We start from the raw sequence: 22,802 nt of genomic DNA on the forward strand, positions 1-22,802 counted from the left end.
TAAAAAATCAAATTTGCAGGTATCTAGTGCTTGGTGTCCTTAGCATTGCAAAGTATAAACCTTGGTATTTCATGGAGTTTATACATTGAAAATTAGCTGCCAAATAGGCATCATACTCATCTATTTCATTTACAGAATATATATGTTGTGTATTAAACAATCATTAATCAAAAATTATAACATTTATGAGAGACTTGTAAGGCTGGTGAAAATTTTTTTAAAAATAATCTGGGCCAAGTCATATATTTAAACCAAACATTTGAAATCGCCCTTATTAGCTATAAAAATCAAAAATAAATATAATATATTTTGAAAAAATCTGGGCCAGGCATGAAATTTTTTTTTAAAAAAAAATATGGGCAGGGCCATAAAAAATTTTTGGAAAAAAAAATCTGGGACAGGCCATGCAAATTGTATCTCTGCAGGTCTCTGACATTTATTCTGCAGTGAAAAATTAATTAGTAAGATAGGATCTGAATATTGATTTATAAATTTACAAACCTTTTGAGCATGTTAGTATTGTTTGACCATTAGGACTAATGGTAAAATCCAATAAATCATTTGTGTGTCCTTTTAAGGTAGTGCATAACCATGGGTGATTTAATAAGATATTCTCCTTTTCACTTTTATCTTCTTTGAAAATTTTTGTAACAGAAATTTTCTTTGATAACTTTTTAGATTTATCATTTAATTTTTTATCTGAATGACCATCTAATTTGTTTTCATCACCTTTAATATTTTTAACAAAAGCATAAAAATAAAAGCATCCTAACATTTAGGTTTAAATTTCATACCTTTATCCTTTAATTCAAATATATTTTTATTAGTAAATACCCAATAAATTATATAACCAAATAAGCCTAAAAATAATGATGAGAATAATATTTCAATCATTTAAGATTCGTGGACTATATTTAAACACAACGTGAGTTGTGAACTAGCTGAATATATTAGAAAAAATCAAGACATTATCAAAGTGCCATTTAGTGAATGTCAATTAACCAACTTATCACATATAAATACATGAATACTATAATTAGGTAATGGCTAAATGTCGACTAATTCTGCTCAATCTACAGATCCGTAGAAAATTCATTACAATAATTTATAAAATCTAAATTATTTTCATCATATTACTCTGGGTCCTTATTTCCTAGTCACTAAGTAATTCATTTCTAACATGGCATATGTTAATTAGATAATTTTTTGAATATAAAAATTTTATATTATTCATTCTTTTACTTTTTGTAAAATAAATTAAATGACCTTTTCGTAAATTTTCTTTTACTTTTTATAAAATATAAGGATGAACTTGTCGAAATTCTTTTTTTATATAACCTTTTAAAAAACTTATTACTTCAATAAGTAAAAAATGTAAAAAGTGTAAAATTAAATTGTATATATAGAGCACAAAATGTTAAATAAAAAAGTGATAAAAGTAGTAATAAAATAAAATAAAAATTAAATTATTTTTTGTATTTTTTTTGAGCCTATTAACAAAAGCTGAAACAAATTATACGATCATTGAAAGAGAAGCTCTATCTATAATATATGCTGTGAAAAAATTTCAAAAATATTTGATTGGGACAAAATTTACGATAATAACAGATCACAAACCGCTAATATATTTATTTTCAAAAACACTCAAAGAGAATACTTCAATATCAATGCGTTTACAAAAGTGGAATTTAGCAATGGGAGATTATGATTACACAATAATACATAGACCGGGGAAACAGAATTTAGTGCCAGATTGTTTATCAAGATTACCATTAACAAATACAGAAAATGCGATAAAGAATATAGATTAAAAAATCAGGGATCCAAACCGAACCTGAACCGAACCGTTAAACCGCTAAAAACTTATATTTTTTATCAAACCTAAACCCAGAGTTGTTAAAAGATCGAATCAAAAGATCGACGATCCTGGATTCGCTCGCAAATTTGTCAATTTTACGAGACTTATGATTCTGACTTAAATTGAGGATCTAGATCATTTTGTTTAAAATTCGATCCAGATCTTTTTAAAAATTTATTTTTACTTAAAAAGCAATAAATAAAATAAAAATTTTGAAAATTAAATTTAAATATTATTTTTAAAAAAAATATCTATCTTCATATTTTATCAACTTCCATTCCACCATTTATTTTATAGATATATTTATTCATTTCCTAAATTTTACGAGATTTAGAGCTCTTACAAGTTATTTAATATAAATTTATAATAATCAATATTATAATTTTCCGATGTCCTCACTACGTCATCGGTACGTATTTATTTATTTATTTATTTTTTATTTGTTATATTTTTTTAAACAGATGTTCATACCAAATTCTGAAACAGAAGAAGTAATTTATTGTTGATTTTTTATGAGACTATCATTTTCCTTGACTGAAATCGGAGTGCCAGATACCAATTTTTAGAGATTATCATTTTATTTGAATTCCTGAAATCAGAAGAAGTAATTTATTTGTTCATTTTTTATGTTCATATCTATTTTTAGCTTATGATGGATGATATTCCCACTATTTCTAGAGAGGTTAACCTAATATTGACTCTATTTTTTATTTATTCTTTTGTTTTTATTTTAGATCATGTTCATTGCATTTATATTCTTTATATTATTCTTTGTTTTTATTTTAGATAACATTCCCTGTCTTACCCATATTTAATGATTGTACAGGTGGTATATTGACTCCTCATCAAGTTCAATGCATTTATTTTTTTTATTTACTCTTTTGTTTCTATTTTAGATAACAAGCCATGTCTTACCCATATTTAATGATTGTACAGGTGGTATATTGACTCCTCATCAAGTTCAATGCATTTATTTTTTTTATTTATTCTTTTGTTTCTATTTTAGATAACGAGCCATGTCCTAACCTCAGTTAATGATTGTATTCCCACTATTTCTAGAGAGGTTAACCTAATATTGACTCTATTTTTTATTTATTCTTTTTGTTTTTATTTTAGATCATGTTCATTGCATTTATATTCTTTGTTTTTATTTTAGATAACAAGCCATGTCTTACCCATATTTAATGATTGTACAGGTGGTATATTGACTCCTCATCAAGTTCAATGCATTTATTTTTTTATTTATTCTTTTGTTTCTATTTTAGATAACAAGCCATGTCCTAACCTCAGTTAATGATTGTATTCCCACTATTTCTAGAGAGGTTAACCTAATATTGACTCTATTTTTTATTTATTCTTTTGTTTTTATTTTAGATCATGTTCATTGCATTTATATTCTTTATATTATTCTTTGTTTTTATTTTAGATAACAAGCCCTGTCTTACCCATATTTAATGATTGTACAGGTGGTATATTGACTCCTCATCAAGTTCAATGCATTTATTTTTTTTATTTATTCTTTTGTTTCTATTTTAGATAACAAGCCATGTCCTAACCTCAGTTAATAATTATTCCCACTATTTCTAGAGAGGTTAACCTAATATTGACTCTATTTTTTATTTATTCATTTGTTTTTATTTTAGATCATGTTCATTGCATTTATATTCTTTATATTATTCTTTGTTTTTATTTTAGATAACAAACCCTGTCTTACCCATATTTAATGATTGTACAGGTGGTATATTGACTCCTCATCAAGTTCAATGCATTTATTTTTTTATTTATTCTTTTGTTTCTATTTTAGATAACAAGCCATGTCCTAACCTCAGTTAATGATTGTACAGGTGGTGATTCTGTCATTAGTAAAAGAAAAAGATGGCAGATCAGTCAAAAAAAGAAACGCACTAGGGATAGCGAGGACCTACAAAATAGAATATTCTCTTATTTATCAAGTATAATTTTTCTCAAAATTATATTGGGATTTTTTAATGTTAAATGTTAGTCTTATGTTATTATTTTTATAAAGTAATATATTTTACCTGTTGAATAATTGGTAAATTAGAGATTTCCTCTTCCTTAATTATAAATTTTGGGCTTGGTTTCAAAATTATTAGGGAAAATGGGTTAGAGTAATTCTTTTTAAATATTAAGATCTTGGATGCTTTTTTCTTGAACCTATATTGGGAATTTCAAAATTATTAGGGAAGGTTGGCTTGAGAAAATCTTTTTAAATTTTAATATCTTGGTGCTTGGATATTTTATCCAGATATTGTAGGCTTGAACCTATATTGGGATTTTTTAATGTTAAAGGTTAGTTTGGATGCTTGGATATTTTTTCCAGATATTGTAGGCTTGAACCTATATTGGGATTTTTTAATGTTAAATGTTAGTCTTATTTAATATCTCTTAGCTTGGTTTCAAAATTATTAGGAAAGGTGGGTTAGAGAAATTCTTTTTAAATATTAAGATCTTGGATGCTTTTATCTTGAACCTTTATTGGGATTTTTTAATATTAAATGTTAGTCTTGGATGCTTGGATATTTTTTCCATGTTAAATGTTAGTCTTATGTTATTCTTTTTATAAAGTAATATATTTTACCTGTTTACTAATTGGTAAATCAGATATTTCCTCTTCATTATTTATAAAATTAATATCTCTGGGCTTGATTTCAAAATTATTAGGGAAGGTGGGCTTGAGAAAATCTTTTTAAATATTAAGATCTTGGATGCTTGGATCATTACATTTATCATGTTATTTTTTAACTTTTAGAATATCATAATAGACTGATTAGTCCCCCAAAAATTTTATTTTATGATAGCCCTCAAACTTATTAGAAATATGCATCTAATATTGACCCTTCTACCGGTTTTACATTATTTTAATGTTTGTTTAACTTCAACAATAGTATATTTATATTTTTGCCTGATTTCTTTATTTGTCTAGGCTAACCCTAATCCCTCACATTGCTACCAAATATGATGAATCTTTTATTAAAGATAAGCAAAGAAAAAAAATAACGATTCAACAACCGCCTTACCCGTTCTAGAGTTACTGGTGGCCAAGATAATAAGGCACTGTGAACTCCTCTAGAGGTTTATTTTGTTTTTTATCTAATGTTTTATATCTATATGTTTATTTTATACACCCAGTTGCCTCCAAATGATATTTCTATCACCACTACCACAATCCCTATGCCACCTCTGCCTAATTTTTAACAAATAAAAGCATTTAATTCCACTATCATACCTCATTAGGAGTTATTATTAATAATACTTTATCCGATTCCCTGAGGAACTTTCATGAATATTTAGAGAGATGTTCATACGTGAATGTGTAGTGCGGCCAATTTCATTAACATTATTAATGGGAAAATATGCTGTAGTTTTGTCATGGCCTTTATAACAATACTTACGACCGTTTTATGGTTGAGTTGACAATGTCGTTCATGATTCTATTTTAGAGGGGGTTACCAAAACGGACACTTTGGCAGAAATATCATTTTGCGTTCTTCTTTTACCAGTAGCCCAGGGCCTCAGCTTTATCAGGACGCAATGGGTGTTGTACACTGCTTTGGTAATCCGTCATTATTCTTTACTTTCACCTACAACCCTAAATGGGATGATATTATACATTAATTTTTCCTTCTGAAGACGACTGAAAGGATTTGCTTTTAATTTTACCAGACACACAGAGTAATAATTATTCCTCATCATTTTTTAAAAAAATTACCTAAATTTATATGGCAAGAAAAACAAATTTCTTAAAAAATATATAAATAAATTGCATATAAGTTTCATTAGTATTGAATGGCATTTTTGTAATTTAAATAAATAGCATTTTTTTGTACTTAACAAAAGATATAGATAGCCCTTATCAAATTTTTTGATAAAAGGAGTTAACCCACTAATTGGTAAATCCGACTTCATGTGTTGAAAAATTATTTAGAAATTTAACTATCTCCGGGTTTGGGAAATAGTTTTGAAACTTAATATGGGATGGACTGGGCTTGAAAAATATTCCTCAAGATTAATATTTGCTTGCACCTGACTTGGGAATATCTTATACAAATTATTATGGGCCGGGCTAGGAAAAAATTTTCAAAATTATTATGGGTTGAGCTAGGCTTGAGAAATTTTTTTATAAATAAGGTCTTGAACGCGTGGAAATTTTTTCCAAATATTATGAGCTTGGACCTGGCTTGAAATTTTTTAATGTTAAATGTTAGTCTTATATAACCAGTAATATATTTACAAAGAATTTTGGTATTGGGTACAAGCTCATTTAAATATATTTTGGCTCAAATAATAGTTTCCACTCTTAGTCCTAATGGGTTGGACTCAGTGGCGTAGCTAGGAATTTTTCTTAGAGGGGGTCCATACATATAAAAGCCTGGGGGCTTTGCCCCCCAGACCCCCTTTAACGGGACTTCGGCCCTTTCGCCCGGCCTTCGGCCGGGTTAATCTTACAAATCATAACCATATCTTCTATAATATATAATAAATATATTTTTTAAATGCATCAATAATATGTTATTATAATTTAGTAGATTATTCTCAATGACTTTATTATAATACTATCCAGAATAATTTCAATAGTAATATAATATCCTTCCACAAACATCAAAACTAGAAAAATATAAATACTAATGGCATTTATTTAATATATAGTCACTTTTAAGTCTTTTGAACGTATAATCTAGAAAAAAGATTTAGCTCTGGGAGGGGTCCAAACCCGAAAACCACCCCCGTAGCTACGCCACTGGTTGGACTCAATGACATTGCTTGGACTTGACATAAATGGGGAGGGGGGGGGGTTTAAAAATTATATAAATTGGATATGATTTTTAAATAAAAGATAACATCTTTCTTAAAAAAACGAATAAAATTCTCATTCTCCCTCATTTTTGACGGGCTATCTACTAATATATTAATATTTATTTAAATAGGTAAATGTAAATGTCCATTATAGATTTAGAAGATTCTATTGCTTCTACTATTGATGTAACAGCAGATATAAGTGAGAATGAGAATCTTTTACCATTTTTGAAATTACGTAAGTATTTTACTTTATGTGAAATGGATGAAAGCAACTCTTATAATATGATCAGCACCAAATGCCGTCTCCGTAAGAAGATAATATCATCTTCCAAAATATCATCCTCGAACTTAAAGAGACATTTACAAGTAATTCTTTTAAATTTTTTTTATTTGATAATCTTAATGTCAACAAGTTTAAATTTAATTTATTACATTCCTGAGTTGAGCAGGTCCTACAGAAATAGAATCTAGATACAGATTCTTTATAAAAAAATGAATTATTAGATACAGTATAATTAATAATATATTTGATGAAGAGTTAATCTTGGTATATAATAATTAGGCATTTATTTTTTAATATTACTATTATATTAGTTTAATTTTCAAAAGAAGAGTATTTATAATGGAAGTGTAATAACTAATAATTAAGCCTTTATAATGTATTTTGACTTTCTTTAATATAATTAAAACATCCAGTACAATGTTATTTGTATTGAACTTAGCAATGTTTCACCAAAAGCAAAATAAATATCTATTCTATTATTTCTTTATTATAATATGTTAAATCTAATCAATTAGTATTATAGTTTCAGTTTGAGCTTGATTATATAATCCTCTTAACAACATTTTTAGGGCTTTTTTTTAATAATATATTTTGAATTGAAAGTATTTTTTGTATCATTTGACTCATATTTTAAATTTTAAGTTTACAATATTGTCTTTGTCTATCATTATTAAAAGTTGCCCAAGATGATATGGGCTAAAGATTTTGATAAAATATTTTCCTATATATGAATACAATTAGCCTTTTTGGCATTTAAGAACTATGGATTAAGGGTTCAACAAATTTTTTTAAACATATTAAAGTATGTTTTATTAGTGGTTAAAAGGGGGTAGGTTATCTTAAATTTAAGTTTACAATATTGTCTATCATTATTAAAAGTTGCCCAAGATGATATGGGCCAAAGATTTTGATAAAGTATTTTCCTATTATGAATATAATGAGGCTTTTTGGCATTTAAGAACTTATATATAAATTAAATAATACACTCTAATATGTTTATCAAAATTTGTGTTGAACCCTTTATCATTTTTTTGTTTATATAGGTTTTACATTCAGCCTGTACATTGTTTTTTTTAACTTTAAATTTCCATATAAAATTTTAAAAATGAAATTTGATTCAGGAGAAGTTATTTTCATCCAACTTTGATACATACTATTTTTTTCTTTTATAAAGAAAAAGCACAGTGAATTTAAAAATGAGATTACCAAACACCTCAACGAATTCTCTACACAAAAAAATATATTACTGCAAAACCAAAGTGGTTCTGGTTGCAAATCCAGACAATCTAAATTAAATTTTTCGCAAAAAACAGCAGACAAGGTTATCATGGATTTTATTATTGACACCTTCCAACCACTGTCTCTGGTTGATGATCCTTCATTTGAAAAAATGATTATTTTCTCCTGCAACAAAAATTATTTATCGCCAAACACTGGGCAACAGGATATCTACTTCCTTCTCTTATATGACGACAAATCTTTTAAGAGATTTGTCTGAAGTTTCTTATGTATGCACCACTGCTGATTGTTGGAGTGGTCATCGAAGGTATATTATATTTATATGAATTTTATAATGTTTATTTTATTAGGGCTTTTATTGGACTTACTGCACATTGGCTGGATCCGTTAACCCTCAAGAGAAGGTCAGCCGTTTTGGCACTGAGGAGGATAATTGGGAGGCAAACATATGATGTTTTGGCCAACGAAATCATGGGTATCCACAAGTTCTATAAAATTCATAATAAGGTGGTGAAGATGGTGACTGACAATGGAACCAACTTTGTCAAGGCATTTAAGTAATATTTATTTAGCAAAAAATATTTAAATAAATTTATTTTTTCTAGAGTTTTTGGAGAAAATGAAGAAAATAGTAGTGAGGATATGGAATTGATGAATTTGGATGACATATTATCCGTTGATGACCCAATCCTACTATCAATCTACCAAAACATCAACGTTGTTGTTGCCATAATCTTAACCTTATTGCAACAACAGATGCGGAGATGGCAGATAGTGATCTCAATTATAAACGAATATCTAGATCCACTTTTGCAAATGTTTTGCTTTAGTTAATATACAAAATATGTCGTCAAAAATGGCGAATAATTTATTGGAGAAATTGGGAAGATATTTAATAGCTCCCAACAAGACAAGATGGAATTCTTATTACCAATCCATGAAATTAATAGATAAGATGCTTTCTGAAAAGTTCTCAGAAGTAGAACAAGTATGTGATCAAATTGGATTTGCAATGTTTAGGCAAGAGGAATGTTTTTTTGTTAAAGAGTATGCAATAGTAATACAATGATATTCTCTAAATAAATTTAAATTTTATAGGTTATGCAACCTTTGGCGATCTCGTTAAAAATCTTGGAACGGGAAGATAATATGGAGCAGGGATATCTAACTCCCGTTCTATCGATATTGATAGATAAATTAACGAAATTTAGCTGCCTGCGGTATTGTCAGCCCCTTGTAGATAGTGATCTTAGAGGTATTGATAAAAGGTAATATTTTTTTATGCAATTATTTTATATTATCAGATATCTACAAAATATATTAAAAAATTGCAAAGATCTGGCAAATTTAGTAAAATATTTTTAACTGGCCAGTTCTACTAAAACTCTGATATCTAGTTAAATATTAATGGGCCTTTGAAGACATTAAAAATTTATTAGATTATTTGAATTTTAAGCTAATATTTTGATTAATATTCTTTGTAAATAAATTACAATGTTAATTTCTTTGTATATTAAGTATTAAGTTTACATTTAATCAATATTTATGTTATGACCCAAATATAAATAAATACCATACATATGATGTGCCAGACTTGATTGAAAGGGTTAAGTTTTGCAGATACTCGATTTGATTTATATGAATAAAATGAAGACTTATTTAATAATAAAATAATTATCATTTCATAATATAGATTTCCTTCACTGTATGAAGGCGGTAACATTTTGGCAGCCATGATTCACCCTAAATTTAAACTTAATTGGCCTTATATTAATCTGCCACAAAATATGATGGTAAAAGAAAGATTAGTTGCCCATTTGGAAAATATGCAGGAACAACCATATGCGGATACCTCAAATGAATGTATGGATGACATTGATGCTTTTTTTGGGAAAAATACTGTACAAAATGCTTATTCCGTTAAAAATTTTTTTTATTCAAATGATTATTCCATGAATATTTTTAATACTTATATTAATTAAAAAAAAATATTTATTGAATATAATACACCTTGGCCATCCTTGTTTAGTAAAGCTAAACATGTTCTAAATGAAAGACGCGGATGTTTAAATGATGATAATTTAGAAAAGATTTTATTATTAAAAGCTAATTTTAATTATAAATAAATATATTATAATTGTTATATTTATTATTCAATTACAATAAATTTCTACCATATTTAATTTATTTTTATATTAGTTAATTTTGCATCGGTTATATTATATTATTATTCAATTACAATAAATTTATAACATATATTAGTTAATTTTGCATCGGTTAGAAATTTCCTTCAGAAATTTAAATAGAAAAAAAGGTCGATCCTGGATTTCGATCCTCATTTTTTGAAAAGTTCGTGATCGGGATTCGATCGTTTTAAAAAGATCGGTAACCGAACCTAAACCTCTAAAAAATTTCTAGCCGAACCTGAACCGAACCGCTAAAATGCCTCTGAACCAGTTCGAGTCTCATAATTTTATGCTTATAAAATAATGTGTAAGTTATTACTAGTAGTATATTGCAAAAATTTTAATTATATTCAAATTGTTTTAAAAATTATTATCAATCAAACGTCAGTCATAATTTTTATAAACTTTAGTATATTGCCATTTTACAACATTTTTTAAATATTTTAAGCTTATAAATTATAATGCCTAGAAAAAAATTAAATCTAATATATAAATTATTTACATATAGTATTATAAATGACACATCAAATGTGATATCATACTGGCAATGCCAGCTACCCAAGTTAGTGTAGAAAGATGTTTTTCAACAATTAAATTTATATTATCTCCTTATAGATGTAATTTGAGTGATACGAATTTTGAAAATATATTAATTGTGCGGCTTAATAAAAAAATTTGTTCATATTAAAATTATTCATTGATATATTTATTTGTTATATTTATAAATTCAATATTATTTTATAATGTGCAATTAATAAAAATGATGGTTTTTACTTTAATTATGAAATAAAATTTTTTTTTATCTTATACATAATCCTAAAGTAGGTTTGAATATAAAGTGTTCAAACCGGTTTTTAGAGGTTCGAACCGAACCGATATTTTTATTTTTTGCGAACCGAACCTGAACCTTGAACTGTTATTTTTATCCGAACCTGAACAGAACCGATATTCGTTTCGGTTTGGATCCCTGGAAAAAATTGATGACAAATTCTGGGACATCCCAATAAACTTCAAGAAAATAGTTAAAGAAACAAATAAGGATGAAGAATTAATGGAAATAATTTATAATATTAGGAATAACAACCCGATGAAAATTAATGGAAAAATTTATAATATTAGGAATAACAACCCGATAAAAAATAAAACATATAAAAATATAGAGATGGAATTAAGCTTGATGAAGGATTGTCTTTTTAAGGAAAACAGAATAATAATATCGATGAACATGAGAAAGGAGATCTTACGTGAATTACACAAGAGACATCTAGGAGCAGGCAAAACAAAATTGTTAGCAATAGATTACTTGTGGTGACCTGGTATAAATACAGAGGTAGATCAAGAGGTGAAAAATTATGATTCATGCAATAAATACACAGATAACCCACATAACATACAAAATCCATGGGAGAAAGCAACTAAGATTTTTGAACGAGTACACATAGATTTTGCACAATTTGGAAATAACAATTTTATGGTATTTTTTGACAGCAAATTTCCAATAATAACATGGATTAAGAACTTAACGACTGAATTTACGATAAAAGAATTTCGACAAGTTCGTTCTTATATTTTATAAAAAGTAAAAGAAAATTTACAAAAAGGTCATTTAATTTATTTTTCAAAAAGTAAAAGAAAGAAAAATATAAAATTTTTTATATTCAAAAAATTATCTAATTAACAGCATCCTTACCGAAATAACTCTTGGCTTCAAAATATTTGCATAATTATTTCTTCTAAAGATTTTTAGTATATTTTTTATATTTTGGTAAGTCCTACATGTTTTTCTTTATTAGTAAATTCCATAAAACATTGTCTAAAACCGTAATACAACGTTATATTAGTTTCATGATATTTTGTCAATGGAGGTTGCTAAAAATTAATTGTTCAGAATTTGCAAATTTAAATTAAAAAGGTATGATACATTAATATAAAACCCGGCCGAGGTCCGGGCAAAATAGAGGGTATGGTGGGCAAAGCCCCCATAATTTTTTTTAGTTGAGTCCCATAAAATTATAAAGGCTAGTGACGCCCCTGCCAAATATAAGTGAAACTTGTGTGCCTAATATAGATAATACCCTTTTATGATACAGATGTGAATAGATTACTCCTGTGAACTGTTTGCAATCATGAGTGGAATACAATGACCAAATGATTTTCGCCAACATCACCGAGATCATTATAATAAATCATTTAATAATAGTGTTTTAAAGATCGTATGAATATATTTAATAGAAAAAACAATTGTCATGTGAAATAAACTTGTAAATCGTAATTTTAACTGAAATAAAAAGAGCTGTAATGCTGAAATTTTTATTATCATTTTGGTGAAATAAAAATTTTAAATTGCCATATAATCTGAATAAAAATATATATAATAAATAATAAATGTGTAGCAATTTGGAATTTATAATTAAAAAAAATTGATAATATTTAGAGGCCTCTAAATTCAATGACAAATTTATACATGAATATTGATGATATTATAATTCAGCCGACTCGAACTTATAAAATCTTAATGATTGAAATGTGGAATGGACAGTATCGATACTAGAGGTCTGCATTGGGCGGATTTTTAAAAAATTAACTCGCCCGTCCAGCCCGCTTATAGTTTTTAAAAATATATACCCGCCCGCCCCGCCCATTTGTCTAAAATATTTTTACCCGCTCGCCCGCCCGCCCGCCCATTAGTCTAAAATCTTTTACCCGCTCGCCCATTATTTATAAAAATTTTTAACATAAGCCCGCTTATAAAATTTAATTATGGCCATTCTTTCAATTTTTTAAGCATAAAAAAAATATTCAATTTAAATTATGCACAATTTATTTAATCAAATAGAATATTTATGAAAAATATAAATATATAATTGATATTTTATGTAATTATAATGCAAAAATAATATGAAGATATTTTCTGGATTCAAACATGTTTTTCTTTGTTCTAAAAATCTTCCAGCAAAGCTAAATCCTGGTTCAGAAGAAGCACTAGTTGAAGGAATTGCCAATATTTTTCTTGCTAATCTTGATAGCTTTGTCAAATCTCTTTCTTGTCGTTAAGTATATCTTCTTCCTCACTCAGGTGAGATCCGGATGTCCCGTATGAAATATATGTAAAACTCTTTTTTGAAGTGAGTACGGAATGATTAATCTGTCATTCCAAAATAAGGTACCGTGCTATTTTTGTGATCGTTTTTGCTATTCGGAAGAGTAACAGAACAAAATACTATACAGTTTTATAAACCAAACCACAACTTAATATTAGAAACAGATGCATCTAACAAAGGATTTGGAGATGTACTCATGCAAAAATATGATAATGGTAACGAATTTCCAATAGCTTACAGTTACACCTCAAGAACTTTACAAGACGCTGAAAAGAATTATTATACAATAGACAAAAAAGCAAAAGCAATAATATACGGCGTAGAAAAATTTCATAACTATTTGTATGGGCGAAAATTTAAAATACTAACATACCCCAAACTTTTAATAAATATATTTGGTATTAACAGGGATTTAAGATTATAAACCAAAGATTATTATATTGGGCTTATAAATTATCTGCATATGATTATGATATAATGTACAGTAATGGTGCTAATAATATAATTGCAGATGCTCTATCGCGAAACCCAATAAAGAAAAATGATGATAGAGTAACAAGCGAAAATAAAACAGTGAAATATATAAGAAATCTTACTTATGACACATTAACTCTGTCAAGAAAAGAACTTAGAGAGGAAACCGCAAAATATCCAATTTTAAGAAGAGTAAAAATATTAATAAATGGTTCAAATATACAAAATCAAGCACCAGAATTACAAGCTTTTAGAATAAGAATAGATGAAGTAGAAAATGATGTCGGTATTTTATTTTGGAATGACAGATTAATCATTCCTTAGTCACTTCAAAAGGGAGTTTTACATATATTGCATACGGGACATCCAGGTATTACATCAATGAAATCCATTACGAGACATTATATATGGTGGGAACAATTATATAAAGATGTCGAAAAATGATTAAAGTGATTGGTAGAATTAAAAAAGAAATATTGTTAATGATTATTTAATTAATTTTCTTTAGATTGTTTTTGAACAAAAATTTTAAATTTTCTTAACCCGCCTTTCTTAACCCGCCTACCCACCCGCCTGCCCATAGTTTCTAAAACCCTCATGTTAATTTAAAAATTAACAATAATAATAATGAAATGCCCTTTGATGCCGATGCGATAATTTCAATAATGTCGTGAACAAAGGGTAGTCTTGTAAAAGTGCATATGTGGCAAACAATTTCACAAATCTGAAATTTTGGTGTAAAATCAAAATGTGAGTGATTTTTGATAATATGACAATAACTCTTGGTTTATGGGTAGTGGAAAAAAATGTTTAGATTATTATAAGTTGGGATCGCTCATAGATGGCACAAAGGTTCATTATTCGAATTTAGATATGGGTAATATATGTCAGCTGTATAACACAAAGACACTCATAGGCCGAGCCGACTCACAGATGAGCCTGGTATGAGCCTAATTTTATATATTCTTTTGGGCCTGACCCGGGCTCAAAATTATTTTATTGGGCTTGGTACTTATAACAAGACATATTTCAATAATAAGAAGACGACTCAAATTTATTCATTAAATAAAACAACAATCTAATATCTATCCATTGAGAGAAATATAATATAATAAATCATAATTATCCAATTCTTCATCTCCCAAAGGTTCACAGCTGACATCTTCTACCATTAATCCAATATTCCCAAATCTCCAACTAGGGGTTTTTCCTAACAATGAAACCCCCCTCCCCCCGTGATCATCTCCTCTTCTTCTTCCCCCAAGGAAAACTTAATTCCCCTGTCAGAAAACAACTGACATTTGATGTATTATATTAAATTTATTTCTTCTTTTTTCAACAATTACAAAATTTTTCATTTAAATTTAACTTATCTTAAGGATATTTAATAAGACAGATATAACAAAATCATTATAATTTATCACACTAAACTAATCTATATATCTTGGAGAGTGCCAATTTAGTTTTTATTGCTTTTTTATATTTAAAATCGTAAATTTAGCATCTTATACTTGACAATAGGTATAAAATTTAAAGTGTATACGCAATTAATATTATTTACATTTTGAGGGATCCTATTTTATTAACAATAACATGTTCTATATATATATATCTGTACAGTTGCTTCTATATATTAGGTTTAATAATTTAGCTTATTATAGGATAAAAGATAAAATGTATCAATTCATAACTTTAGAAAGATAAAATTTTCAGATACACTAATTTTGTTAAAGTATTTTATTATAACAGTTTTATATTAAAACCTTTCTTTTATGTAATATTTTCTTTAGATATAATGAATAGAAATGCTTATGAAAATACATTCTTAGGAATATAAAAAATGATTATAAAACAATTCATTAGAAAAGTATGGGATAATTTTAATATAATAATAGACCATCATAATCAAAAAATTGGATTTGTTTCACGGAAAATGGGTTTTTCATATTTATCCAGATATAAATGCAAATCAAATTGATAATAAAATTTTCTTCTTTTTATTCAATTGAAAAAAGCAATTATTGATAATATATTAATATTAAATGATAATTTAAAATTGCGATTATAACAAAATACCCCCCCCCCCCCCCCCCATCCCAATTACGCAAATTATATTATAATATACATAAACGGTTTAAATATTTTCTTATTGTTTTTCAAAATAAAGTTTAAAAATATTAATTATGACAATTGTTATTATTTTTGTATTTATATTTAGCAATTTGCTAAATTCGAAAAAATATTGCAAATTACATTTTCAATGACATATTATTTTAAGAAATATTTTTATTTTTTTTTTGGCGGAGGTGTTATTTCCCAGTAAATTATTTTCTACTTTATATTTCTTAAAATCGAAAAATACGGAATTTATTCCCGTTAAATTATTTTCCAGGTGAATTTTTTTCTCGGGAAATTATTTTTCAGATTGTAGGGATGTTGTTAAGTAGTGAAGAATTAAAAATAGTAATCCTTCATTTAGGATGTGCCATACTAGTATGCAAGATTCTCCTTACTTGTCAATAGGAAAGGCATATATTACCCTTCCTGCTCCATGTCAGTAGCGAAAATAGTTAAAGCTGGCTTTCCGATTCAGAAGAAACAGAGCTTTTACTTAATAACATATTCCCGAATGGGGTGAGCTTTTACTTAATAACATATTCCCGAATGGGGTCAATATAACTCCTTGGGATAGAGGGAGGCCATGAGAGAGAATTCACGTGTTACGGCTTTCCTTTAACATTCTTATAGACTTAATCGAGAACCTCAAGATTAATAAATACTCTGAATTTTCAGAATATTAAGATTAATCAAAAAAGTGTTAAAATCAAAGTTTTCTCTTTTAGAAACTAAGCAATTTTATAAAATAATATGTCCGATTCCGTCTGGACAGATCGAGTTATAGGGATACCTATCCACTCAGGGCTCTAATTTAAAGTTAATAACTGTTTATTTTCTTTCTTTTATTCCTATTTTTCTTACTTTCTTTCATATTTTTATAAAAAAAATATTATATTTTTCAAAATTTTGAAGAGCATTTCAATTTTATTTGTACCTATCAAATAAATTTCACCTTAAGATTTCTTACAATAAACATGTTTACATCATATTCAAATATATTTTTTTTAAAGTGAATAAAGGAAAACCATATAAAATAGTAAAAACTTATCAAACCCTAAGGGGTGCAAATATTATGATATCCTTTCTAAGTTTAACAAATTCATTAACATAAGAAAGTAAAACATGGAAAATATTATCTGGTAAAATTAAATATTTTTTATATTGGATAAAAAAAATTCCTTATTTTGTTCTATTTAAAAAAATGATTGATTAAAAATTATATATCATTTAAATATATTTATCAAATATTTGAAGCAGCAAACATTTCTTCAAAAACTATTAAATTGTTGATTACTTTAATGTTGAAAATCGAAGTCCTTTTTATTTTTTAAACTAATTAATATTTTTATACCACGTTATGTCCTACCTTGGACTAGTAATGTTAAAAACTAAAAAGCCCGATATTGGCCGATTTTTGGTAACGGCCCGGTTAAGATTATAATCAAAACAATATTAAATTTTAACATCAGAAAGTGAAAAGAGAAATATAAGTGGCAAAATCGGAGCCATTACATCATCGAAATTACTATTTTAAAAATACTTTTGACCGGTGTCTTTCTGTCCTAATTGTCGGGATCTTTATGTCCGCACATTGGTATCCGATTACCGTATAATCTAGGTGAATCTAAAAATAATATTTATTTATTTTTATTTCAAAAGAACGCTTATATTAATTTTAAAAGATAAAATATAAAAACGACCATTCTATAAAACCGGAAGTGAGATTACAAGTTCCAAAAAAACGAATAAATTTAAATAAAAAAGGAAAAAATAGGGTAACTTTTTTTTAAAAATTATCAGCCCTTTTCTAAATTTCACAATGATTATAAATATAGGCCTAATTTTTAAAACCTTTCCCGGTTCGAATTTTTTTTGAAAAATAAAATTATCCGGCCCGGACAATTTTTTTTGACCCGAAATAAAAATTAATTGTTCATCCGGCCTGAATTTATTTAAGTATTATTTATTTGTTGTTATCAATATAGTTTTACATTTTTCAGAGACCTGCAAAGGTACCATTTACACGTCCTAGCCCGGATTTTTTTAAAAATAATTTTTGGCCGGGCCTAGATTTTATAAAATTTTTCGGCCCGGCCCAAGTTCTATATTTTAGGCCCAGCCAACCTGGATTTTTTTTTAAAAAAAATTTTCGGCCTGGCCCAATGACATATAATAATACCTTGACTGACGATGCATTCATAATAATGCCTTTGAAAGCGTCGTTGAAATAAAATCAGCTGGACCAACCATTTTGGTAACCCATATAGAAATTATTCTCATAACTTGCTTTCTATTATCTCCATGATCAGGCAATTATTTTAATAAAGTTTGTGGCAGACATAGGAATAAATTGACCTCTCGTTTAAAATTTGTAATAATGATATGGGTAATCAAAATTGCGTCCCCAGCTGTTTCCATTGATTTACAATTTTAATGAATCATCGTCAGTCTGGGTATTAGATTTTCTTTTAATATATTGTTATTTTTTATTTTTATAGCTGATAATGGCAATTTAAAATGATCGGTTCTAAAATATACTTGCCAGGGATATTTTATAGCCCGATCATGGTATTAAAAAAGAATTCTTTTAGGCCCGATTCGGGTATATTTAAAAAATTAAAATACGGCCTGCAATTATCTGACATTTTTATACTTAGAAATTTTTGAACTTTTTATAAACATTGGCGCCTTGTTTCTTGCAAAAATTTTTCAAAATATTACAATTTTAATCAAAAATTAAACCCGACCCGGTCCGCATTTTTTATTAGAACTGACCCGTCTCGTTTTTTAAAAAACATTAGGCCCGACCCAACCTGAACCGGTTATTTTTGAATAAGCCAGACCCAGCCTGAACTGATTTTTTTGCCTGTTCTGCCTATTCTCGTAAATTCGTTTTAAGCTGACCCCCTACACTGGATTACATTTCCGCTAAAATTAAATTTTTAAATTGGAAAAAATAAACATATTAACAGAAAAACAATTATTTGAAAGAAAAATTAGTAAAAGTTAATAACCCTTTAAATCAAATGTAAGAAATTAGTACAAGTTAATAACCTTTTAAAATCAAATTTGTAGAAAAAAAAGTGAGTGAAAATTATTTATTTTTATAAATATCTAACATAGCCAAAGGATATGGGGGGTGGGCACCTAATAGTTCCCACTCATTCCCCTTAACAAAATCCTGGCTACACCTATTATTGATTAACATTAAATAAAGGGTTAGTTATTTCATAAATACCTTAAGATTCTTATTTTATAAATTATATAGGCATACTCTTATTTTCACTTTTCAAATTCGTTATAATTATATTCCAACTTGCCTTTGCAGAATATCTGGTCAGCCGCTATTTCCGAACTTATTTTTCTTTCTCACCGGCTGATTTTTTGATTCCAACTTAAAAAAGAAATGAGGCAAATCAACCAATTAAATAATTTATATTGGGCAGGTAGATTTAACAAATTTTATATAAATAGCGGGGGTGTGGGGTGGTTAAAAACCAGCTGATTACAGGCCTCTTTAGCGTAAGCAATTTCTAAATTATCTATCTTAATTTATTGGATAGATTACAAATTGTAAATATAAAAAATAAATAACAAATACAAGCCTACGTGAATGACATCGACACAATTAAACTTATTTTGCAAATTTTTCAAAATAATATTTATTTATAAAAAAAAAATTGGCCACGTGGTATGATTGAACCAATTAACAATAAGAAAAAAAATTACGTGACTTATAGCAGACGATATTTTGTTATTTTCATTTTCAAAAAATTTTTTCGATTTTTTTTATTATTTAATTTAAACATGATTATGAATGAGTATGCTGTTTTTCCCCATTTTACGATTAAAATTTTATTTTCTCCTCTATTCTCATTTATAAAAGTAAAATTTATTTTCATTTTAAAAATTTATAATTTTGTATAAATCTCAATATTATACTGGTTTAATCTCACAGCGACATAATTTAGTTTATTATTTATGTAAGATTTTCTTCGTCGCTATTTCATTGCACCAAATAATTTTAAATATAATTTTTGTGCGTGGGACAGCGGCTTAGATAATTTTTTTATCATTCTTCGAAATATTTTCAAGTAGATCTTGTTCTCTAAATACGTTGCTTCTTAATAAAGTAATCACTAAATCGAAATATAATTTTTATCCTAAAATCGATATGTCTTCTTTTTCTTAATTACGCAATATATAAAACTTATTGATTTCATAAATTTATTCATTTACATCTCCCGTCATGGGTGGGGGACTCTTGCAATTTTTATATATAATTAATCTATTGGTATATTTGGTAGGGGGTTCAAAGGGATTTTACCCTTTAGAAAATTATTAAAATATGTGATATAATCTTCCAAAGGGGTATCCAGGCTTTCCCTATAGGGAGTAGCACTATGCGGGGGTTTCCACCATATTTTATTGGGGTCCACTCATTGTAAACCTCTAATAATTTTGGATTTGACATTTTTTTTCTAAAAATTTTGAATTATAGTCGTTATTTTAAAACCTTTAAACTTTCACCTAAATTTTACGTGGCTTCCTAATCATAAAAAAAAATCTTAAAAGTTAGAAATAATTATCAATTTATATCCAGAAAATTTTTTATCGCACTCCCATTCAAATCTTTTTTAAAAAATAGGAGGAATTGTTTAGGTGGCTAGATAAAAATTATTGGATTATGGTAGATATACGTAAAAGGGAGGACTTCCCCTAACCCTCTTTTCCGGCCTTCGGCCGGGTTAAATGAAAATATAAATAAAATATTTTGTTTACGTATATATTTTTCAAATATTTATAAAATGGGAGGGATTTTTTCTTAAATATCTTAAAATTTATACAAATTATCTAATACGATCCCTTCCTTTTATTAGTCATCAGGTAAAACATAACAAATTCAAGAACAGGGGATCCGATAGAAAGGGAATCCAATTTCATCATTTTCAAAAACATGATTTTTCGAAATATATTTCGGAAATTTCAAAAATATGGTGGTTGGGTTGAGTTTGGTAAATTTCTACGCGAAATCCTGGGCACAGCATGCCCCTTCCAAAAAATTTGATTTTTATAATGTATAATGCTATTTTAGCACATTGATAATTTTATCATGAAATAAAAATATAATATTTTAGAAACAAAAATCATAACATATTAATGTAATTGTATATTTTTAATCCCAAAAACGAACCCTTCACTATTAATTGTGCTCTTAAAAATAGAATAACCAATAAAAATAAGGGAATGGTATTGTATCAGCTTTCACTAGCCTTACCTATTTAAATAAAGATTAAATTTGTAGTTTTTGAATCGTTAATAGATTTGCAAGGATTTAGATATGGTCATATTTTGCATTACTGCCAAAGAAATGCAGAAAAAAAAATTGAACTCCTTCCAAATAATTCTATAAAATCATTTATATATTAAAATAAAAATAAGAATGTAGTTCCATGTAATTAAATTAGTGGGTTGACCCATATCTTGTATATTATTCAGCTACTATATATATTCTCCAATATTTTGTTATTTTGGCCTTCACTCATTTTTTGACAATTTTATATTAATAAATGGCAATTTTTTACAAATATTTTTCTTGTATTATTTTTGTCAAATATTCTCGCACATCCTAAAATATCCATATTCAAATTTTTTAAACATCACATATTCCTTTAGGACTTTTAAACCAAATAATACATAAAATATTCATTTCCTACTTTCCTATTAACAAAATTCTTTTCTCACACTTTAAAAAAAGTCCTGCATTTTCTTTTAAAAACAATCATTTATTTATTTCTTTAAGACATCCTTAGCATCTCATATTTGTATCATACTAAATAAAAAATAAACTATGTCCTCCATTTTCTTTTAAATTGCCACAGATATCTCCAGTGATTTATGATGTAATAATTAATTAGATTTCTAAGTTTATCTAAAACTTCTATTCTTTTCTAAGTTAACCAAAAACCTTTGTTGGTTTTAAATTATCTAAAAACTTTGTTGATTTATAAGTTAAACATAAATATTTTACAATTATTCTCTAAAACTATCACCTTGATTAAACTAACACAAATTTTCTTTAATCACATATTGTATATGCTTTTGTCATTTATTTCTCCAAATGAATTCCCATGCACTATAAGTTTAATAAAAATATTGTTTATTACATTAAATAAATATCTATATTTTATTTTTCTCAAAAACCTTTATAACTTTAGTAATTTCTTTGTTCTAGACCAGTATTACATTTATTCTCAATAACCTTTTATAAACATTTATTAATATCTTTCATTTCCAAAATCATTAAAGATATCTTCTTTCTAGATTTTCAAAATATTTATATATTTTTTCATATATTCAATATTTCATCATCCTCTTCACTATCATATACTTTAGCATCATCATTCTTTCTTTCATATTTTTTTTGATATAAACATTCATGTGTTTCCTTTCAAAATTACCTAAAACTGTATTTCAAGATTAATTGTTGTTTCTTATATTTGTAAAGCATTTTTAAGTTTCACTATTTCGCTATCTCCTTCATTTCATTAATGTATTCTTAACAATAAAAATAGGTCAAAAATATTTTCATAAATATTCCTTTTAAACAAATTTTACTTATTTATATTATGATCCTTAAACTTTTGAATACATAAAGTAATACTACATTTTAATAATTACCTTTATGTATATAATAAATATTTTCACAATACCCTAAAAAAAGA

At 26.9% G+C, this 22,802-nt stretch overlaps 1 long non-coding RNA gene across 1 annotated transcript; it reads left to right on the forward strand.

The window, feature by feature from the left end:
- The first annotated feature begins 2,382 nt into the window (after positions 1-2,382).
- Positions 2,383-3,342, forward strand: LOC135923019 (uncharacterized). The gene is made up of 3 exons (XR_010571109.1): positions 2,383-2,462; positions 2,505-2,540; positions 3,285-3,342. It is a non-coding gene; the product is annotated as an uncharacterized LOC135923019 (long non-coding RNA).
- Positions 3,343-22,802: the final 19,460 nt, after the last annotated feature.

The sequence above is a fragment of the Gordionus sp. m RMFG-2023 genome, chromosome 1 (assembly GCF_954871325.1).
Source record: "Gordionus sp. m RMFG-2023 chromosome 1, tfGorSpeb1-WG-v2, whole genome shotgun sequence".
NCBI classification, from domain to species: domain Eukaryota; kingdom Metazoa; phylum Nematomorpha; class Gordioida; order Chordodea; family Parachordodidae; genus Gordionus; species Gordionus sp. m RMFG-2023.